At 52.7% G+C, this 22558-nt stretch overlaps 1 long non-coding RNA gene across 3 annotated transcripts in view; it reads right to left on the bottom strand.

The window, feature by feature from the left end:
- Positions 1-1629: 1629 nt before the first annotated feature.
- The window catches only part of LOC118667947, a 28063-nt gene continuing 7134 nt past the window's right edge, over positions 1630-22558 (bottom strand). Inside the window, exons 1-3 of one of the 3 annotated variants that reach the window (XR_004971464.1) lie at positions 13320-14768; positions 9128-9343; positions 1630-1959 (exon numbers count right to left, since the gene is read on the bottom strand). This is a non-coding gene — a long non-coding RNA (uncharacterized LOC118667947). Of the gene's footprint in view, positions 1960-9127; positions 9393-13319; positions 14769-22558 lie in introns of those variants that run through there. The other 2 variants (XR_004971465.1, XR_004971466.1) reach the window with 2 other exon arrangements.

Genomic DNA, 22558 nt, shown 5'->3' on the forward strand with positions numbered 1-22558 from the left:
CAATAGTATTTGTGCTCCCCATGGCACTGCTGAGCCAAGGGACAGGTAAGGCCACTGTCTGCTCCATGGCAGCAGGGTGCCAGGCACTGGGGTTGGGGTGCAGACAGACATCAGGAAGGCCCTGTGACCTAGCTGAGCAGACAGACATGTCAACAAATACTTACAACCTGCTTGGGTCACAACTCTGATCTATAGTCATCATTTATGAAGCTAAGACCCTTGATTGTCTCATGGAACTAGGTGTTAGGTACCACCATCCGCCCCATTTTTTAGACAAGGAAACTGTTGCAAGGAGTTAAGGAACAATTATCCCACACCTAAGTATGTACCCAAGAGAAATGAAAACAGGTGCACACGGAAACTTGTGTGCGAATGTTTATACAACATTATTCATATTAGCCAAAAGCAGAAACGACTCAAACGTCCATCCGTGGATGAATGGTTAAACAAAATGTGATACATACACACAATGGAATATTATTCAGCCATGAAAAGGAATGAAATACCGACACATGCTACAATTTGGATGAGCCTTGAAAACATGGTAAGTGAAAGCCAGACACAAAAGGTACGTACTGTATGCTTAACTGATATGGCACAGCCACGAGAGGGAAACCCACAGAGACAAAACGTAGACTAGAGGCTACGGGGGAGCGGGGAGGACAGCGAGCGACAACTTAATGGGTACAAGGCCTTTAGCGATGTGATGAAAAGATTTTGAAACTAGGGAGCACTGGTTTTTGCCCAACATTGTGAATACATTAAATACCACTGAACCGTACACTTTAAAATGGTTCATTGTACGTTGTATGAATTCACCTCAAGGAAAAGGAAACAAGGGCTGGCATTGTACGTGGTGAAGGCTGGGGCCAGGACCTGAGCCTGGGCCGTGGCTGTCGGTGATCCTGACAACGGCCATTCTTAGCCTCAGTATTGTGTTTTCAGTTCTGGAACTTCCACTTGCTTCTTCTTTTTTTCTTCTTCTTCTATTAATATATTTTTATTGATTTCAGAGAGGAAAGGAGAGGGAGAGATAGAAACATTAATGATGAAAAATAATCAATGATTGGCTGCCTCCTGCACGCCCCACACTGGGGATCAAGCCCTCAACCCGGGCATGTGCCCTGACCAGGAATCGAACCGTGACCTCCTGGTTCATAGGCCCATCCTTAACCACTGAGCCACGCTGGCCAGACCACTTGCTTCTTTTTTATGGTTTCCAGGTGTCTGCTGAAATTCCTGTTATCTAATTTCCTGAACGTGTTCATCAGTTATTAGAGTCGCGCCTCAAGCCTGGGGTTTTATCGAAGAACCACCACCATGGTGGGGCCTGCCCTCCAATTATTGTCCCCCAGACCCGAGACACCAAAGCTCTGGAGCTTCCCGGCCCTCCGCCGCTGCAGCCAGCCTGCCTGAGGGGAAAAGGAGCTCCCAACTCCAGGCTTACCTTTCTGGGCCATTTCTAGGTGTCCTTGGTGGGAGGGTCCCCCTGGTACTCACTCACCTGCCAGAGCGAGAGCAGGAAGCACCGGCCACCCCCTCACCGCCCGCCATCCCCCCGGCCGCTGCTCTTCGGCCAGCATGGACAAAGACTTCAAAACTAAAAAGCAAACAGGGACTTAGGTGAAATTTCAGTTTTCAGAGTTGTGTTATTTATTTACATATTTGGGGGAACATTTCCCTCTAGTTCATTCCAAGAAACACTATACAACACAACTTCTGAAGGGAATGAGTGATACACACTGCCAACTCCTGAGTCCTTCCAAAGGCTTACTGTCTTGGGCGTGTGACCTGTATTGAGTCCCTCAGTCGTCAGAAAAAGCCCGAGGGCAGGTGTTGGCATCTCCACTGCCAGGGTTGAAGGCACCAAGGTCCGGAGAGGAAGGACGCTGGACACACACCATGGGCTCCATGGAGCAGTCACAGGCCCCGGCCTGGCCACAGGTTCTTCTTGGTGACCTAAGAGCAAGGTATGAGTACGTTTGAGGAATCTGAGTGTCCAGGCCTCTGAGGGCAAGAAAGCTAGAAGGTGGCTGAAGAGCAGCAAGAAATGTTTGGGGGTAGAGTCCTGAGTTGTGCTTGGTGGGCCCCAGCTTTGAGGACAGGTAACTTAACCTCTGTGGCCTCAGTGTCTTCATCTGTAAAATGGGCTGGTAAAAGCACACTTACCCTTCGGCTGTTTCTAGGACTCTAGCCCTCAGCCCCGTTTCCTAGTTCTGCTCTCCAAGTGGAACCTGAATCTTCCCTGGTGGAAGGAGGAGGGGGGCGAGGGGGCGGGAGGGAGGTCGGGATTCAGCTGCTGGGCCGTGTGAACACCTGCCCTGAGCAGAGCCTCCTCCTTCTTTGGAAAGAACCCAGACTTGGATGCCAGGCCCTGCAGCGGAGGAGGGAGGGGGTGCTTTCCCAGGCCACTGAGGAATCCCTGCAGGTCCTACAGGGAAGTGGGGCCCTTACCACACAATCGCTCCCAAACTTAAAGGGCCTTTTGGGAGGTACTGCTCCAACCCTGGGACCCCCAGCCCAGCCTCCTGATCTGCAGATATGACCTCATCTGTCCTCTGAGAGCAGAAGAGAACTCTCTGTTAGCCTTCCTGCTCCGGGAAAACCTACAGTCAGGAGCCAGGCAGCCTGGGTTCTGATTCCAGCTCTGCCGTTCAGCAGCCGTGTGAAGGGGGCCCGTGTCCATCTCAGCCATAGCTTTACCCCTGCACCTGGCACGGGGCCAGCCAAACAATAAGTGAAAGAATAAAGAAAACAAGTGGGTGGATGGTTTGATGGGTGGGTGGATGGTTCGATGTGTGGGTGGATGGGTGGGTGGGTGGGCGGGTGGGAGATGGTTGGGTAGATACATAGACGGATGGATAGATCAACGAAGGATGGATAAATGGAACGGATGAATAAACTGAAGGGCAACACTTTATCCCTCAGGCTATGGGCAACCCTTCAGGCAGGCATCACAAGTGTGTGACCTGAAGCATCTGCATCTTGTCCCTGCCCTGGGTGGGGTGTTTGCTCTATACTTACTTCCGAGATGCCGTGAACACCCTCAATCCACAGAGACAGCTTAGAGAGTCAGACAGCCCTTACCTCCCTGACCAGGAAAAGAGCGGTGGGGTCTGGCCGTCCACCTATGGCTGGTTCAGGTCCTAAAGATTGAGTTCCCTGAAAGCTCACAGCCTCCTCTTTTTTTTTTTTTTTTTTTTTTAATATATCTTTATGGATTTCAGAGAGGAAGGGAGAGGGAAAGAGAGATAGAAACATCAATGATGAGAGAGAATCATTGATTGGCTGCCTCCTGCACACCCCCCACTGGAGATCAAGCCCGCAACCCAGGCACGTGCCCTTGACTGGAATCGAACCTGGGACCCTTAAGTCCACAGGCTGACGCTCTATCCACTGAGCCAAACCAGCTAGGGCCAGCCTCCTCCTTTTATTTGCCTTTTATACGATGTGGCAAAACATTATACTCAAGTCTTCCATTCCTCTCAGGGATTCACAGCTTCCTGTTACCTCTTCTGACTTCGTCCTCCTGGAAAACAGCGTCCACCCAGGAGAAATCACATGCACTCTGCACTGGATTTTTATTTGACCTATTACTGTTCACGATACGAGATAGCATTTACTTGAGTCACTGCCGGTGGCTGTGACCAGGCCTTTGCTATACAATCGTGTAATCCATCATCGTCAGACAACTGGGTGGTTTATAAGTCTCAGTAGCCCAAGCAACCCTGTGGTTGGGTGCAGAACAGTGTGGCCAGCGTGCTACCTTTGTGTAAAAAAGGTGGAGAGAAAAAAATATATATATATATATATATTTGCCTGTCTCTGCATAAAATACCTCTGGAAGGAGTCTGAGAAAATGGTAATTTTCAAGGACACAGATGGGGAGAGGCTTTTCACCTGCACCTTTGCCTTTTAAAAACAGAGCATAGATTTTTCTTTCCTAAGTTAATTAAATTAGCATTTCAAAAATTAAGGTTCCTCCTAGAGGTGGAACCTAGTTCCCGCCCTCCCCACTCAAGGGTGGCTTAGATTTATTGTCTCACTTCCAAAGGGTAGAGTTTGGCAAATGAAAAATGGTAACTTCACTGCACAGCAGGGAAGCAAAACAGACACCACCTCAACCACAACTCAGGTGAACCTCACCTGGTGTCCTGTGGGTGTCACAGATGCGATAAGGGCGTTTTCTCTAAAACCTATAATCCGGTCCTATTAGGGGAAAGCCGCCAAATGAACCCCGTTGGACAGCCTACAGGATACCTGCCAGTCCTCCTCAAGACTGCCCAGGAGAAACGGTCAGGTTAGAGGAGAGACGTGACAACTGAATGCCATGTGCTTCCCTCCACCGAGTCCTGGAACAGAAAGAGGACACGGGCGGCAAGACGGGTGGAATCCAAAACCCGTGTGGAGATTAGCTCCCAGCAATGGGCCCATGTCAGCGTCTTGGTGTGACAAATATGCTACGATAACATGAATGTCAATAAGGGGGACACGGGGGGAGGCAACTCTCCATGGTACCTTCACAGCGTTTCTATAAATCTGACGCGATTCCACAATAAAAAGTTCACTTATGCCGAAACCGGTTTGGCTCAGTGGATAGAGCGTCGGCCTGCGGACTGAAAGGTCCCAGGTTCGATTCCGGTCAAGGGCATGTACCTGGGTTGCGGGCACATCCCCAGTAGGAGATGTGCAGGAGGCAGCTGATCGATGTTTCTCTCTCATCGATGTTTCTAACTCTCTATCCCTCTCCCTTCCTCTCTGTAAAAAAATCAATAATATATATTTTTTTTTAAAAAAAAAGTTCACTTAAAAAAAAAAGGTTTCTGCCCTAGTGGGTTTCCTCAGTGGTTAGAGCGTCAGCCTGCAGCCTGAGAGTCCCGGGTTCGAGTCTGGTCAAGGGCATGTACCTCGGTCGCAGGCTCCATCTGTGGCCCCAGTCAGGGAGCCTGCGGGAGACACAACCGACTGATGTGTCTCTCTCACTTTGATGTTTCTCTCTGTTCTCCTCCTCCACTCTCTCTAAAAATCAGTGGAGCCCGGCCGGCGTGGCTCAGTGGTTGAGCGACCACCCATGAACTCAGAGGTCTCGTTAGACTCCCGGTTGTGGGGCCAATCCCCATTGTGCTGGGCGTGCAGGAGGCAGCCGATCAATGATTCTCTCTTGTCATTGATGTTTCTATCTCTCTCTCCCTTCCTCTCTGAAATCAACAAAAAGAAAAAAAAATCAACGGAAAAATCATCCTTAGTGAGGATGAACAGGAAAACCAACACAAAAAGGTTCCCCACATTTTAACGAGGAATGAAGTAAAACCAACAGCCTCCTGTAATCCTTGGGAATAGAAGCTTTTCTTTGGTCAGTGGCCTCGGGAGTGCTGGGTGCGATGAGTCAGGGACGGGTGCGGACACTCCCGGAGCATTCCTCAGCAGTTCGGCCAGCTGAGGTCTGTTGGGCCTGGTGTTTGTCTGGGGTTGGGTGAGGCTGCTTCAGCAGGAGGAATTGCTGTGACGCTAGAAAGAACGCAAATTCCCTCAGCGCCGTGGTTTGCATCACTTGTGCACTCACTCTAGAAGGTGTCTGGGTTCTTTTTGGTGGAAATGGCTCAGACCCAGGGGGTCTAGAAGCCAGAGTATTGGCGCCACCTTTGCTCCTGGCCAGCAAGGCGCCCGCTGGGGTGGGGCGTTTCCGGATCTCAGTTTGTCTCACTGTAAAATGGGAGGGTAACTTCTCTCTCATAAAGAACGTGTGAGAGCACTTGGCCAAGGTACGATCAGTTCAAACATGAAACCTCAAACTTTTCTGCTGTGGGCCTAAGGGCAGGATAGAAGGTGAGAGGTTGGTCAGGGGCGGGAATAGCGTCCTCAAATATGCTTTGGGAGTCGGGGGGGGGGGGGGGGGGGGTTGGGGGGGATGGTGGAGGGAGGTGAATCTCAGGCTTTTGCTTTAAAATGTTTAAAACTTGATGCTCCAGTCCACGTAGGGCACGCACTAAGGGCCAGGTCAGCTTCTGGGCCCGCGGCCCTGGCTGTTGACAGGGTCCTGTGCTTAGAAGGGCCCAGCGTTTGATGTCACGCCCTGTTGTCAACATCTTGCACCAGAGCCCACATCTTCCTTTTACACCCGGACCTGCACGTCCTGTAGCCGGTCCTGCTAAAGGCACTCGGGGCGTGGACGTCCGAAGCTGAGCCTCAGGAGAGCAGTTCCTAGGGGAGGGGTAGACCGGGAGGCAGGGTTTACAGGAAGTCTGGCCACACTAGGAAACGTGCCCTTTACATTCCTAAGAAGCCATCAGTAACCCTTCCACGTCGGATGAGGGGGTGGATTTGGTTTTGGAGGGACAGTGTGTCCACATCCTGCCGGGAGGAATGCCGGAAGCACGTCTGGGGTGTGCCCGGCTGCCGGCTGCCATGTTGGGTGTGTTCACCCAGAGAGAACAAACCAATAAAGTGGGGCTAAAGGGCCCACTCTCTCTCCTTGATCCCTGTCCCAAGCTGAGTCCAAGCAGAGAGTCTGTTGTTTCCTTAAGTCTCCGGACTCTGGGATTTTGAGGGGCAGGGACTACAGTTTCCAGTTGAGAGCGCAAGTCCGTTGGGTCTCTGAGGAAGGGAGGTCTGGCTGCAGAGAAGAAGGAGCTCAGAGCCTGCCTGGGCCTCGCTCCGCCTTTGCTTCGTCCCTGAATTCCACTTGGAGGCTGGCCAGCCCCCTCACCTGCCCTGACTTTATCCCTGGCCCTGCCCCTGGCCGAGGTCCCACAGGGCCCTGCCCAGCCCCACCTCCACACCTTTGCCCCCACCTGAAGCTGCACCCGTCCCAGCGCACCAGTCCTCAGGGAGGCCAGGCTGCCCCCTCCTGCCAGCCTTTCCGGCTTCTCGGGTTCTGTTCTCTGCACACTCACAGCGCGCTGGGTGCTGGCGCGGTACCTGACAGTCTGTCTCAGGTCTGTTGGTTTCATGAGGGTTTATGTATCCGACGTCCAGTTCTCCTGAGCCTCAGCTATAAGATGAGAGCGGTGTCCTGGGTTCATGGAGAGAACAGTGGCTGCCGATGCTGTCATTGTTATGACTGGGTAGGGACAAGGGGACTCTAACAGACTCAAAGATGGTAATGGCCAGCACAGACTTATGTTCCGGGCAGTATTCTAAGAGCTTTATGTAGGAGTCAACGCTGTGAGGCTGATATTATTATTTCCTCCGTTTTTCAGAGGGGGAACAGATCCACAGATTACTAAGTGTTTTGCCTGGCTTTAAAGTTAATGACAGGGAGCTGGGATTTTGAACCCAGGTACCCGTTAACAACACTAGTCCTCCACCACCACAGGGCCCCTACCACCCCGGCCTGGGCTGGGCCACTGCCAGCCCCTTCTGACCTAATGCTGGGAGGCCCTACTACCTAAAGAAAAAACACGTTGTCTTCAAAATGTTAGCTTTCCAGGTAGCTAATATATACTGAGCAAAAACCATGCTCCAGGAACTATGCAAAAGATGGAAGTATCTCATTTAATCCTCAAAGCAACCCTGAGTTAGACGCCATTGTTAGATACCACCATTTCAAGAGGGGAACTGAGCTCAGCCAGTTTCAATAACTTGCTCAGGGTCACGGAGTAGAATGTGGCAGAATGGGGACTCGAACCCAGGTGTGTGCTGCTCTCCTCCCCAAGTGGAAGCAGGCAGGTCCTCAGGGCCCACTGGAAGTCAGGCCCTAAAGCACAGCGGCTGACTCTGAGAGGCTGGAAGGGGGCTGGCCCACCCACTCCCTGGCTCCAAGAATGTGATTAGGTCAGGGTGAGCTGCCCCCTCCAGCTCTTCCTACTTCCCCAGCCTCTCCTCCCCTTCCCCACCCTCCACCTCAGACTAGAAGAGGCAAACCCTAGCCCCTGGTTTCCAAAGAGCCTGGTTTTCCTGGAAGGCAGGATGAGGAGAGGGCAGGTTAACTTTCCTGTAAGCAGCTGAGGGTGAGTCAGCGTGTGGTCCTGCCTCCAGTCAGGGGGCTGGGCCCGATGATGCCATGAGATCCGCCCCTCCTGGCCTGGCTATCTTAATGGCTTAAGACCTAACACAGACGGGTGGTGGGGCATCTTATCAATGTTTGGGGCCTGATCCCCCCCTCCACCCGCCCCCGCAGTTCGGGGTTTTTACAGATTTTGCATAGCTATTCTGCTCCCATCCCTGTTCCAACACCCCCCCCCCCGCCCCCGCCAGCTGAATACCGTGTTCTACAGACAACTCATTTGATTGGGTGTTTCATTTAAAAGGACAAATTGTTCGGAGGTGGATAGTGGTGATGGTTGCACAACAATGTGAACATACTTAATGCCACTGAACTACACTCAGAAAAGGTTAGAGGGCTAAATTTTAAAAAGACAAAAACAAAAACAAAATAAAAGTACTTACTAGAGATAGGTCAGCAGTTTTGCTCTGAGCTTCCTAGCAAGCAAGGCAACGAAGGAAACTTTGTTTATTCCTTTAATACATATGTATTGGGTGTTTATTATGTTCCAGGCACTGGACTAGGATACAGTAGAGAACAAGACAAATATGGTCCTGCTCCATTGGAATTTATATTTTAGTGGGAGGGAGACAGATCGTCAGTCCTTAAGAGTCTAGAGACAGTGGTTCATGCTAAGAAGAGAAAGCACTGACAACAGACTTGGTGGGGCTGGCTTAGCAGGGATGGTCAGGGAAGCTGATGAGACATACAGTGGTTTGAATTGTGGCTCCAAAACATGTGTCCCTCAGCAATCGCAGAATGTGACCTTATTTGGAATAAGGGTTATTATAGATGTAATTAAGGTAAAAACCTCAAGATGATATCCTCCTAAATGAGGGTGGGCCGTAAATCCAACAGTAATTACCCTTTTTAAAAAAAAAATTATTGATTTTAGAGAGAGAAGGTGAAATGAGAGAGAGAGAGAGAGAGAGAGAAACATCAATTTGTAGTTCCACTTATTCATGCATTCATTGGTTAGTTCTTGTATGTGCCCTGACTGGGGATCGAACCCACAACCTTGGCATATCAGGACGATGCCCTAACCAACTGATCTCTCTGGCCAGGGCCTAAATATCCTTTTAAGAGAAAAGAAGACACAAAACACAGAGAAGAGGGCCTGGTGAAGAAGACAGAAGCAGAGACCTGAATTCTGAAGCCCCAAGGTTGCCCGCAGCCACCAGCAGTGAGAAGGGGCATGGAATGAATCGTCCCTTCGAGCCACCAGAAGGAACCAACCGAGTTGACACCTTCATTTTGAACTTCTGGCCTTCAGAACTGTGAGATGATATCATTCTACTGCATTAAGCTGCCGAGTTTGTGATCATTGGTGATGGCAGCGCTAGGAACTTAGCACAAGACCTGCATGATGAGAAGAAACCTGGTTACGGTCTTCCAGGCAGAGCAGCACCTGCAAAGACCCAGAGCCACGATTAATTACATCAGTGGTTCTCAGCCTGGCTGTGCATGAGAATCATCAGGGACCTTAGAAAAAGCCTCTGAAGAACAAGACAGAATCTCTCTCTGGAGAAGGGAGCCCAGGCAATAGTGCTTTTTAAAAGCTCCCCATATAATTTAAACTTGCAGCCAGGGATCTACCACTGAGTGCCACGATTCACAATCTTCACAAGGCAAAACAAATTCACAAAAATGAACTATTAAATTAAAGTATGGAAGCAATCCTGGTGCCCTGGCACCCCTGGGGAGCTCTGCCCAGACCCAGCTGTCCTTCCTGACATGGTTGTGTCGCTGGGAGGGGAGAAACGAGGAACGAGGGGGCAGGAGATGCTGTTAGGCACTGAGTGGTCCCATATGCCACTACCCTTACCACGGCAGTGTCCCAGGCCCAGCTTTCAGCTGCCGGTGCCAGCTTTCTCCAGGTTGCCAGGGCCCACGCTGTGCCACACAGCAGCCTGCCGTGCCCCCTCTGTCCCAGCACCTCAAGGGGACTGACGGGCCTGGCCCAGACCTGCTCCAGCTCCCCGGTTCCTCAGTCCACCTGCTCCACACCATTTCCCAGGCCCCAAGCCCCAGTCCCCCACAGGGATAGCCTGCCCTTTAACACGCCGGGGACCAGCTGCTCTCTCCCTGCCCCACTTCCCCACCCCCTGCTTGTGCTCCTGAAATTCCTCATCTAACGTCTGCTGCTGGGGTCATCTCAACCAGGGGCGATTTGGTCCCAGGACGTTAGGCAAGGTCCACGGACATTCTGGATTGCGACAGTGAAGAGGGGGAAGATGCTACTGGTTCCTAGAGGCCGGAGGCCAGAGACACTGCTCCCCTCCTACACCGCACAGCGCAATCCCAACAACAGGGAGCATCTGGCATCCATGTCGATAGTGCTGAGGTTGCAATGCCCTGGCTAAGCTAAGACACTGAGTGGCTCTTCCTGGCGATAACCCTCTGGCTTCCTTGGCCTGACAAGAATGGCCCAGCATCGTCTGGGGATGGACAGCCCAGTGGGTGGGGAAGTTGGGAGCTAGCTCCCGGGATCCCCTGGGCTTTGCCTGCCTCCCCCTGTTCCTCCCCCCCCCCCCCCCCACACACACACACCTCCCACCCATTTGGCTTGGTTCTGCTGCTCTGCTGTCCGGCCCCACAATGAGATGCAGTGCAAGGAAGGGCATGCCAGGCAAGGTAAGGGCAATCCCCAAACCCCGCCCCAGGCTATGGAGATTTGTTCAAACAGGGAGTCCTGTGACTCAAGAGCTGCTGATCAGAATTTTCTCTGGAACTTTTCTGCCAGAGACTCTCTCTCCCCTAGGACCAGCGAGCTGGCCGGACGTGAGCCAGGGGTACCCGGCGCGCAGGTGTGCAGAGAGCGTCAGGCCTGACTGATAAATGCGGAGAGGACTGAGTCCTGACGACAAATAGATGAATCAGATCCTTCCCTTTTTAGGAATGGCTTTTCCGTCTTGATTAATGGGGTCCTGATTCTGCCGCTTGGTTGGGAATTTCCTGTTCTTTTATCTCATTCTCAGGCACCACACCTCCTCCCCCTTCCGAGAGCCTAGACAAGGAGCCACCCAACTGGTCATTGATGAACTCAAGTTACTCACCCGCTGTCTGGCCTACGGAGAACACCTGGCCCAGCCTCTCGGCTCCTCACAGGGAGGAGGGAGTAACAGCTGGGAAAGCATCACATTCACTGTCCACCGTGGCAGGGTCCCCTGGGGCGGTGGTCTGGAGGGGCCCTTGAGGACCTGATGTAGGGATGGGTAGTCCCCAGGGTGTCCCAAACCTCCTGAGGCCCATCCCTGCCCTGTCTATCATCTTTATGGGGGTTTGCAAGGGAGTTTTCTATGAGTTTGGAGTGGGCTTGAATCCTGGATCTGTTGCTTCCTGGATGAGCAAATCTGAGCAATGCACGTCTATTCTCTGAGCCTGTTTCCTTGTCTGTAAGGTGTGGACAGTGATATCCGCCCCCCCAGGGTTGTTATTGGGGTGAAGATTACAGGAGACAGTGCCAGCAAAACCCTTAGTTTCGTGTCTGGTGCTTAGCAGACAGTCAACACTTTCGGGGAATAATATTCTGGAAATATTTTCTGTTTGAAAAATAAAGAGGAGACGCCCTGGGCCACCCATCCTGTCCTAATCCTGGAGGCAGAGGCAAGGATTCCTCTCCGTGGCTGCGGAGGAGGTGGGTGTGGAGGTCAGACACACTCCCACTGGGGACCTCCCTCCCCCGGCCCGTTGGTGCTTGGTGGTGCAGGGCCGGCGTTTGCAGGCTCTCCCCACCCCTGGCACACCCAGGCCCCCACCCCCGTGAGTCAGCCCCACTCCTTAAGGCACAGCAAAACCCACAGTCACTTCCTGGCTGCCCCAAACAAAGGCCTAGAATCCAGTGCAGGAACTGGGCCCTTATCACTCCGCAGGCCTGATAAGAGGGGCAGGAGGGTCTGAGTCAGCCAGGAGTGACAGGCTGGCTCACCACTCGCCCTGGCCTCGGACCTGCTCCAGCGAGGGCTCCGGCTCCCAGCCCTCCACTCCTCCTGCTCTCTGCAGTCCTCCGGCTGGCAGGTCCACCACTTAGTCCTGGGGCATCATCTCCAGAAGAAACCTGCTATAGCCTCTCTGGGAGGAGCAGCCGCCAAGCAGTGGAGTGCTTCCTGGAGTTTATCAGCCAGGGCGCTGTGGGCCCAGGGAGGGGGCTGGGGACAGGAACAGTGCGAGGTAGGAAGGGAAAGGTGATGGGAGGGGCAGGCCGCGTCCTCCTGCTGGAGCACTCCCCGGGGAGATGGCTCAGCCTCCTCAGTGGCCTCAGCCTCCCACTAGTCCCACTCTGGTCTGACCCTCCTCCACCCAGCAGCTGGAACCACCCTCTTTTGCCACATCTGCTGGTCCCACCCTGCCCAGAACCTGCTGTAGCTCCCCACAGCCCTAGAGGAGAGGCCAGGTTACCTTCTGACTCTCAGGGCTCCTTCCTGCCATCCTCCCACGGAGGTACTCAGTTCCTGCAAAGGCACTTCTCACACTTCTGGGTTCCTGCTGCCTGACCCTAGGAACTTTCTGGGTGAATGGGAGGAGGTTTGAGGGAAGGCTTCCTGGAGGAGGTGGCATTTGAACGGTGGCATTTTGGCACCTGACAACAATGAGAGAGGCAGAAGGAGAGGAAGGCAAGTGATTCCCAAACAAGCCAACGACCAATTCACCCAGCTTCTCCCTGAGCAAGGAGCCTGGCCCAGGCACTGATCGTCTCTGTGGACAAGCATCTCTTTATCTCTGATCTTCTTTGTAAACTGGCTGAGGTCACCCGTCAGGGCTGCAGGGGAGCGGAAAGCCCAGGAGGCGCGTGGGCCCCTTGGTTTGAGGGGTTTTCTCCGGGGCAGTCTCCTGGTTGCTTCTCTGGTCCCGGTCAAGGGAAGGAGCCAGGGGTGGGGGGAAACGAGGCCGGGCCAATCCGGATTTTCCAATTGTTCCCGGCTGTGTGTTTGCTCCAGGGGCTGGGGGGAGGAAATGCTCTGCACAAAGGCAGGAAGGCAGAGGTGCTCTGTGGCAAAGGCAAAGGCACAGCGGGGCCCGGGACAGCCCGAGGGTCTGCAGCACAGAGGGCTGGGCAGGACAGCTCCTGCAGGGGCCCGGCACCTCTCACCCCTCCAGGGCATCAACTCGGGAAACAGACCTAGACAGAGTCTGGACCTGCCCAGGCCACATAAAGGCTTCCAATTTGGCGCCCCCTCCACTCTTGTTCAAGTTCACAACCATTGACTGAACACTTTCTATCAAGTTCCTGGCAGATGGTAACCCCTCACCAACGGTGGTTTTAAGAGGGTTCCCTTTTAGATGCACGCCTTCACTCCGCTTTCCCGAAGAGGCACTTGCATGCCATACAACTCACCACGGCAGGCACACTGTTTGATGCGTGAATGTCCAAAGCAGCTCAACCACCGACACAAACTGTCTTCAAACGCTTCCATCACGCTGTGGGCCCATCTTCAGTCAACCCCACCCCAGCCCCAGGCAACCACAGGTCTGCTTTCTGTCTCAGTAATTTTGTCTTTTCTAGGAATCTCCACCTTCTTAAAAAAAAAAAAAAAGTAAAAAAACCCAAGAAGAACGCTGCTGTCCTCAGGCCTGGAAAGGGGAAGACGATGACTGAGGGCAAAAAAGATGTCTCCGTGAAGGGCCTAGAGTGCAGGGCCCGGCCCCTCCTGCTTCAACTCCCAGATGAACAAACTCAGGGTCGGAGAGGCCTGGGGTGCGGCTCAGTCTTTCCAACCCAGGCCTGCATCCCAGGCGCTAATGACAGTGGCAGCAGCGGTGGTACTGCTCAGGGCCCGGCCTGGCCACGCCGCCCCATCGCGGAGGACAGGTCTGGATGCAGGAGGTCCTGGCTTCCCCAGGTCCAGTGTGTGAGGAGCTCACGAGGGGCAGACAGGCCTTGTCCTGCCAGCTTGGATGGCGAAGGCCAGGCCTGGCATCTGCCGGCCTCTACCCCACCAGCTGGCCCCCGGGAGGCTGCCCTCTCCGGCCAGCCGGTCCTAGTCCTGGCTGGAAAGGCTCTGGTCCCAGCTTCTGCCTCTGGGCCCTGATAGCTCTCCACGGGTCATGAGTGTCCGAAAAAAAACTGCCAGCTGCACAGGCAGCAAATGACGGGAAATCACCTTCCAAGCCGGACGCAGCGCCAGCAGCCAAAAGAGAGCTTGTTCACCAGAGCGGGGCAGGTTTGAAAGCAAACGCCCCGGCCTACAATCCGCCTGGGCAGAGGCCTCCTCCGTCCTCACCAGGAGCTCGCTGTGTTTTCTGGAGACCGAGGCGGACTATAAGCTTCCTTTTTCCGCCATGACCAGGCCCAGGGGGAGGGGGAACTTTCTGGTACTTCCAGTAGGACAGCCTTTCTCACCCAAAAGGAGCAAAGCTGTGAACCTGTGAGTGGGCGTGACTAGGCCAATAACAGTGCACACGTATTCAGAGCTTCACAGGTGCCATTCTGAGTGCTGTCCTATGGAGCGTGTACCACCGTGGCCCGTATTTCACAGATGGGGAAACTGAGGCCCAGAGAGGCGAAGAAAAGCGAGGAGTCACAGACAGTGGGGTGTGGAGCTGGAGCTGAGCCCTGCAAGTTTGGCTCCATTTGTGCCCCGTGCAGTGCTGACTTCTGCCATGGAGATGCCCTGCCTTCCCCTGAGCCTTGTCAATAGGCCAGCGCTCAACCCTAAGACACCAGAGACCCATCAGAGCTGACACCCCAGGCACCGTGGCCCTGTGAAGCCGGGGTCTGTGATGCTGAGTAATGAGACATGAATTTGGTAATGGTTACAAGTTGAACTGTGTCACCCAAAAGACGTTCAAGTCCTCTCACCCCCCCCCCCCCAACCTGTGACTGTGACCTTATTTGGAAAGTAGGCTCTTGCTAATGTAATCAAGTTAAAATGAGGTCATACTGGATTAGGATGGCTCTAAATCCAAAGACTGCTGTCCTTATAAGGAGAGGACGATTTGGAAACCACAGATACACACACGAGGAAGAAGGCCACGTGATTACAGAGGCGGAGGCTGGAGTGCTGTGTCTACAAGCCGAGGAACGTCAAGGAGAGGGGCGGGCAGCGTCTCCCTCGGAGCCTCCGGGAGGAGCCAACCCTGCCTACACCTCGATTTTGAACGTTTGGCTTTATGACACGTGAGAGAATACATTTCTGTTGCTGAAGAGTTACCCAGTTGGGGGTAATCTGTGGTGGCAGCCCAGGCGAACATTTTCCCCCTCAAATCTCATCTAGCTTTGTCATTTCGCTGGTTCCCTCATTGATGACTTACATAAACGTTGACATGTGGCCACTATATACTTGTGTAAGTATCCTTTTGAAAATTATCCTTTGCTGTAGCCTGGGCCCCGAGCTGTTACTTCAGCTCACTCCGTCCACTGTCTAACAAGCAGTGTTCCCGCTGTCCGTGCCTCTGTGCCAGGCCCTGGGACAATCAGGCCAAGCCCCCAGCGCCCATGGATGGCAGTCCACTGAGACGGTGGCGGGAGGAAAACAGCCCTCTCAGCCGTGGTCGTTCCGTTCTTAGCAGCCGGACGACAGGTCAGCCGCCACGTCTGAGGAGTGGGGCGGGGAACACTGCGCCCGTGCGGAGGTGCTGGGGCCAGGGCTCAGTGACAGCAGGAGACGGCCAAACAGCCCACTGAGGACAGTGAGGTCATTGTGAGGTTGACTCACTCTGATTGGCAGAGAGGGGTGTGCAAGGAGGAAGTCAGCTCCCCAGAACCAGAAACAAGGGGGTGCACAGGTGGGCCTGGGAGCAGGGCACTTTCTCCTTGATCCTGGGGCTTCAGGTGCTAACTGGTGGCCCCTCTCAGGACCCCCTCCGAGCTCAGGCCTGTGATGGGATGCGGTGGGGCAGCGGGCAGGTTTGCGTCTCATCTCCCTCGTTTACTTGCCGTGTGAGCAGGAATCAGAATCTGACCATCAGGCCCCTTATTTGGAAAATGACCACCTTTCCCACTAGTTCCCAGGAGGCCTTGAGGGACTCGGACACAAGAACACACCTAGCCCAGGGCCTGGAATAAACTGGCATCTAGATGCTAAAAATAGTAACATGAAGTCATCCTCAAACGCTCCCTAGGCATTTTTTTTTTTTTTTAGGAAATCACTCTGAACAGGAGGGTGGGAGATAAAAGCAAATTTTTTCCCAAAGATGGAAAATTTCTTTTCATGTGCATTCCACTAATTCTAAGATGCACATTTCTTTCATATTTTAACACCTCAAAAACATTTCAATTAGTAAGACGGGCCTTACTAATTTGTGACGTAGTTTAATGGGTAGCAGTTTGTCTGAATAAAATGATGGTCTCTTTTAATCGATGGCATCTTAGACTTATGAAATGTGGTCTAAAATTGATACACACTCATCAAGTATAAAGTTCAGACACACAGAAGCATACAGAGTAAAGGTTCCGAATTCCAGGACACCAGCACCCCGCAGACAGCCCGTGCTGTGTGAAGTGCACATTTGTTTTCATTCTCTTTAATTGCCCAGAAAATCTCCGAGACCAGCCATCCACACCTCCTCCAGTGCCCAGAGCCAAAGTAATGCTCCTCTAAAGACGGCAACACGTTACAAGTTTGTACTTCGTGATCAGACACCTTCCCCACCGGCACCCCCACCCCCACCCCGCATGGCTGGTGCTGTCCCACTGCCGGGCCCTGCCTGCATAGCAGTGCCCTGTGCCCACCAGGTGTGACGCCGAGGGAGCCGATGACTTCAGCCTTAAAAAAGTGTGTGTGCAGTACAGTTGGCAGTTTTACCACTTGCAAGTGACAAAAATCAGGGAGGTGTGGGGCCCAAAGAGGGAAAACAGTGGGAAAGCAGAAACGTGTGTCCTATGCGTGAGCCCTCACGCTCAGCTTTGTGCCAACTTAGCCAAACAGGGAAGAAGGAGGCACATGATTTCATAATAAGCACATGTTGACTCTGATGAACAGGTAGCGGCTGAAAGGGAAAGTGACAAGGTCATTGGACTAGTGATCCGCAGAACCAGCCTGGAAACCAGTCTAGTCTCTGGGCAAGCAAATCTAGGGCTCTTCACGCCACACCACGGCCGCCGGGGATGCCCTCCCACCCCCACAAGCAGTGCACAAAATCTGCTCTGCTCTGCGTCTACCTCCCCAGCCTTCTGTGGATCACGACTTCAACAGGAGACTGAAATGAGGCAAGGGGAAGGAGGCGGGAAACACACCAGCAGGAGGTGGGGGGCTGCGGGGGGAGGGGGTCAGGGACTATGAATGAGACTTCTGTTTGCCTGCCCTGTGCGCCTGGAATTTTGTATAAAAACAATGAACTAGAAGGAGGTGAAAGCATGTTCCCCAAAGCAAGGCCACCCCCCTACCCCACCCCCACCCTCTTTATAAAAGACCTGCTTTGTTTCAAGCAAAGCAGAGGAGAAGCTGGGGAATACGCTGAGATTTGGGGGAGTTCAGGTGTTTGGGGTGCAGGAGGAAGCTATCTGGAAACTCAGGAGCCAAACCAAAGCCTGGGATTTCAGACTCGAACCATCTTCCTAACTGCCCCTGTATTGGTGTGATGCCTCACACAGACTTGCAAAATGCTTTCTCCGACATTTTCTCAACAGAGTGAGAGCCTGGGGCGGGCCAAGGAGCATGACTCCTTCAGCCTTCTCTCTTGCTGTTGGGGTGGTCACGGTCCCATCCTGGGCGTCTGACAGACCGGCTGGGGCCTTGGCTTCTGCGCCTGCTTGCTTCAGTACCTTGTGCACGTTCATGGCTCATGGTACCAGCGGCAGAGGGAGAGTGATGGTGGCTGCCAGGCAGGGTGGCTGTGAGGCTGAAGGAGTTCCCGGGATAGGGGCTCTGGCTTATGGCAAGACCTCAGTCCAGGGCGACCATTAGCTAGTGAGAGGTTTACAGTTCCGCTGGGCGTGTGGTCTAGCCTGGAAGCATCTGGGTGAGTCACCTGGATATAAGTCCCATCCAGAGAAACAGGGTGTGTCGGGGGAAGCGTCAGGCCGGGCAGTGGGCTGAGTGATGCTCCCTGTGGGGAGGGGCCCTCAGAGTTGGGGGAGCTGGTTGACAGAGTCGGAGGAGCTGTGCAGCTTTCACTTTATCTACAACACACAAGTACTGAGACCTACTGAGGGTCCATTACATCACTCCTCTCTCTCAACCCTCCAGAGTCCTCGTCTCACTCAGGGGAACAGTCGAAACCCTTACACTGGCCTCTAGGGCCTGAAGCAGCTGGACTCCCACTACCTCTCTGACCTCTATTCCTACCACTCTCTTCCTCACTCACTCCGCCCTGGCCACACGGGCCTCCAGGCTTGTCCTCAGACATGACAAGCATGTCCTGCCTCAGGGCCCTGGCACATGCCGTCCCCTCTACCAGATGTGTCCTTCCCTCATTTCCTTCAGACTTCTGCTCAAATGTCACCTTCTCAGAGGCCTTCTTTGACCACCTTCCATAAACAGCAACCTGCCACTGGTGTCCCTCTCTGCTGTTTCATGCCAAATTTTCCTCCAGATCACTTATCAGACCTGACATACTTCATAAGATATGCAGGCTTGTTATCTCTCTCCCCACTAGAACGTAAGTTCTCTGAGGGCAAAGGTTTTCTTTAGTTGGCTTGCTAGGACTCACACCTGGGAGGCAATGGGTGCTCAGAAAAATGTATGTGGACTGAATGAACCTCAGCAGCAGACTGCTGTCCAGCGGAAGGGCACAGGACCTTTTGTTGTTGTTTAGAACTAACATTTGTTGGCAATTGCTTCTAGGCCTTGGACTAAGCCCCTGAGCTGAATTAGCTTATTTAAGCAAGTATTATTATTATTATCCCATTTTATAGATGGGGAAACTGGATCTCAAAGTTTAGTCAGTCTTCTTACTCAGGCAGTAATGGCCGAGCCAGAACCACATGGAGTTCTCACCTAGAGTGGGGGCCCCTGACTGCATACAATGCTCACCCCTGGCACAGGGAGCTGGAGCGGAAGCACCCCAGGACTGCAGGAGGCTTCCGGAGGGTCTGGATCATCTTCACATTTTTCTCAGTTTATGAATCCCCCCAAGTATTAATTAAACAGGTATTAATCAAACAGGTATTAATTAAACAGGTACTAATTTTATAATCAGAAAAGCTAAAGGTTGATCTGCCTGTCCATCCACCCACCAGGAATTACCAAAAGAGTGGGGACCCTATGTGGGAGGTTGCTGTGGCTCTTCTGGGAGCCTCTGAATCTCTGGGAGCCTGGGTCAGAGCAGGAGGGTTTGAGGGCCCTGGCACAGACGGTGTGGCAGGAAGACAACTTTCCGGCCAGCTGTGAAGAGACACCTTCCTCTGCACCTGCCTGACCTCTTTTCCTCTGGGTTCTGGCACCACGTGGACAGTAAACAGGCTTCAAAGCCTGAGACTGGCTCACTTCATCGATGCCACCTTCCCCAAATCATACTTGGCTTTGGAGCGGTGGCAAGGCTTGAATTTTCACCCAGAAACCACAGGCAGACTTTTGGAAGGTGACCCAGCCCACCCCTTGTTAGAATGGGTTTCTGTCCCTGCAGGGTCTGGTGGGAGGCAAGGAACACTGTGACACAGGTGCTATTAAACCCCTCAGGTCCTCGAGACTGCTGCTCTCCTCTCCCTCCAGTTCTCAGTAAACCCCAGCGAGAAGTGAAAAACCAAGAGAATGTCCGTGTCCTTAGGAAATGCACACTAATGCAAAGGAGCACGATGAATGAGTTGAAATTCTCAAACAGTTCAGAAAAAAGTGTGTGTGTGCATGTGTGTGTGTGTGTGTGTGTGTGTATTTACACATAAGTAGAGAGTGATTAAGCTAATGGGGCAAAATGAAACGTGAGTCTAAGTGAAGGGGCAATGTGAGTTCCTTGTGCTATCCTTGCAATGTCTCAGTAAGTTTGAAATCACATCAAAACAAAAAGGTACAAAACAAAGAAAGTACGAGTGGCTGAATTAACAAAGGTGCTCAGCTTGGTATTCAGAGAAGCAAGCGAAGGGGCCACCCCTTTTTCTTGCTAAACCCACCCAGGAACTGGAGAAAATTGTGATCACCTCATTCCTCTTCCCTTGGTCACTCTGGGTCCTCTTAAGCGTCCTGGTATGGAAAACATCCTGCTGGGACCAGAGCTTTGATCATAAAAAATGCAATAAATGCCTGCGCCTGAGATCGGAATCTTTGCAAGGGACTGTTGGAGGCGGTAACTTGAAGGATGCATCTTGGGTCCCACCCATGCGGAGGCCAAGGCAGGGTCAACAGGGAGAAAATCTGAAAACTCAGTATGTATCCCAGGGCCGGGGGGGGGGGGGGGGGGGGCGTGCAGCAAGGGCCTGTGAGCCACAGCCTTGCCATTAGGAGTTCACAGGTTAATAGGGGCTCCTGGGGTGGAAACTGTTGGGGCAGGAGGGTGAGGAGTCACAGAAAAAGTCCTCCAGAGGCCAAGCAGGGGGGCTGCTTGGGGGAATTCTCTCAGGAGAATGGGAAAGACAGAAAGACAGAAACAGAAATGCCCTGCAGTTGTCTCCTGACGAATACCCTCTGCTTAAGGCAGCCCTGACTCCTCACTACCAAACCGTAACTGCAGTGGGGCCGCCTTTGCACAGCCAGCTCCCCCTGTCTCAGCCATTTCTTTCACCTGAAATCCTCTTTTCCCAGTCTCCTCCCAAACCCTGCCCTTCCTCCAGCCCAGCTGCAGTCTTCGTGAACCCACTCCCACACGCCCTACCTCCCTTGCCACGCCTTCCTGTTACATCCCCAACAAGCCCACATCTTTCTTTCAAGGCCAGCCTGCAAAGTCTCGCCCCCTTCCAGTTGCTCAAGCTGCTTCTGAAATAGTCATTTGCTTCTGAAACAGTAGGAGCCCTTAGTATGTCTTGGTTGTTCAAACACGTACATCTCCCTCGGGACGCAGGGGCAGAAAGTGATTTTGAACGGACCGATCCCACCATTCTTTGAAGCTCAGGTCCTTCTGGAGCCATTCTTGAAAACCTTGGACCTCCAACGCTGGCTGCTCCAGAAGTCACTCAGCGTGGCAGGCAACCTGGCAACCTTGTCACATGCACCTTGGAGGGAGCCAAGTTTGTTGGGACTCTGCCAGCTCGGAGAGGTGCATTCCAGGAGCCGAAGAGTTGTCATGACAGGAGTTGAGTTCTGGATGGCAAAGGCTTCAGAACTAGGACCAGTGCAGTTTGGAGATACAAGGACTTAGGGCTCCCCTGGCAAGGGCCACTTTACGTTATGAAATGCTGCCGGATGCAGCCTGTGCTCCCTGTTGTCTAGGGAGGCAGGTGAAAGTGGGAAGCATGGGGAGACTTGTCTGAGCCGACATAAGTCAACCATCAGGGTGGTCTCCAGTGGCCTGGGGTGACCTGAGAAAAACCAGGGCAACCTGCTGAGGTTTTCAAAAGCAAATCCATTTCTAGGGCTTTTCTTTTTCGATGAGGGTCCACAATCCAGAAAGGTCTGCAGACCAGGATTTTTGGTTTGGCACCAAAACTCATTTGGCAACAAATCCTGTCCTGAACGGAGATACAGTTTTTTATAGCCTCTCCTTATTCTACTTACTAGTAGTTGAATATTCATATGGTTCACTGTAGAAATGTTATGTTTTACTATGGAGTGTTATACGCACCATGTTACCTTTCAAAAATGTAAAAAACTGGCTTCGAGGATTTCATAAGCAAACGCGGGCCACTGTTAAGTGCATCCTACTTTTTAGAGGTATAATGGACTTCCACTAATGAAATGGTGAAAGTAAATAGAAGCTGTGTACGTGTTTTTTAATAAAAATGTGATTGCTTGGTAAAACATTGGCAACCCTACGTCTAGCTCTGAAATTTCTGGAACATTGTATTGTCCTGTGAAGTCCAGCTCTGGCATAGGCACTTGTCCGCTTTACAAATTCACTGTTGATTAGAACACAGGTTGCCGGCTGGTGGCCCCACTGGCCACAGCGAGCTTGTGGGCACGTTCTGTTTGCCTCACTGGGTGCATTCTCCCCTCCCCTTTAATCTGGAACGTGAACATAAAGCCCGGTTTCCAGTTTCCCTTGAAAATTCAGAAGCTGCTGACAGCAGTCCTGCGTGGCACATGATCAGCAGGAGCCATGGGGCAGGTGACCCCTGGGTTCCCGCTGGCCCCTCTATCCTGGAACACCTGTGCACTGCACAGGCCAGAGCCTGCCTTTCCCCAGCAGGACTGCGGGTCCCCAGCTGCAAGTAGGAACGGTGCTCCAGCCCAAACCTCCACATAAAACTAGGAGGCTGCTGGGCGGCCAGCAGGCCAAGAGCAACTTGCTCACCACGGGACCTCCTTAGCTGAGGACAAAACATCTCCCGGGGCGCTCTCTCCCTTCCCTGTCTCCCCCCCCCCCCCCCCAAGGCACGTTCCCATTAGCTCCCTCACTCCCAAGCTCCAAGGGCCTTCCTTTTACCTCTACAATTTGTTTACTAAGCTCATTTTTTTTTAAAAAATATATTTTATTGATTTTTTAGAGAGAGGAAGGGAGAGGGATAGAGAGTTAGAAACATCGATGAGAGAGAAACATCAATCAGCTGCCTCCTGCACACTCCCCACTGGGGATGTGCCCGCAGCCAAGGTACATGCCCTTGACCAG

The sequence above is a fragment of the Myotis myotis genome, unplaced genomic scaffold (genome assembly GCF_014108235.1).
Source record: "Myotis myotis isolate mMyoMyo1 unplaced genomic scaffold, mMyoMyo1.p scaffold_m19_p_13, whole genome shotgun sequence".
NCBI lineage: Eukaryota > Metazoa > Chordata > Mammalia > Chiroptera > Vespertilionidae > Myotis > Myotis myotis.